The sequence below is a fragment of the Trichomycterus rosablanca genome, chromosome 1, assembly GCF_030014385.1.
Source record: "Trichomycterus rosablanca isolate fTriRos1 chromosome 1, fTriRos1.hap1, whole genome shotgun sequence".
Lineage (NCBI taxonomy): Eukaryota > Metazoa > Chordata > Actinopteri > Siluriformes > Trichomycteridae > Trichomycterus > Trichomycterus rosablanca.
The window spans coordinates 11,682,458-11,682,887 of record NC_085988.1 but is presented as its reverse complement, the minus strand read 5'-3'; positions in this window follow the sequence as shown (position 1 = coordinate 11,682,887).

The following is a 430-nucleotide window of genomic DNA, read 5'->3' as shown; positions in this document are numbered from 1 at the left end:
TCCAGAAGCAACACAAGTATGTTGACGTAGTAAACAGTTTAAGTATATATATTATAATGAACTAAATTATGCTTAATTTATAATTTATAATTTAGATTAATTAAGTCACGTGGGTTAGCTGCACCCATTACACAGAATATCAAAGTAAATTCTTTCATTGTTTGTTTTACCACCAGTTTATCCTGTTCAGCGTCACAGTGGGTACAAGTCACCCAGCGAAATCTTAAAAACACCCCGGACAGGTTGCCAGTTCACCATATTCACACTTAGGGAAATTTTACTATCTCCAGATAACCTGACTCAGCACATCTTTGTACTGATAGAGGAAACCCACACAGACATGGGAGAACATGCAAACTTCACAGGACCTTCTTGCTGTGAGGCATCAGTGCTACCCACTCACCAGGCGAAATCTTAAAAACACCCTGGA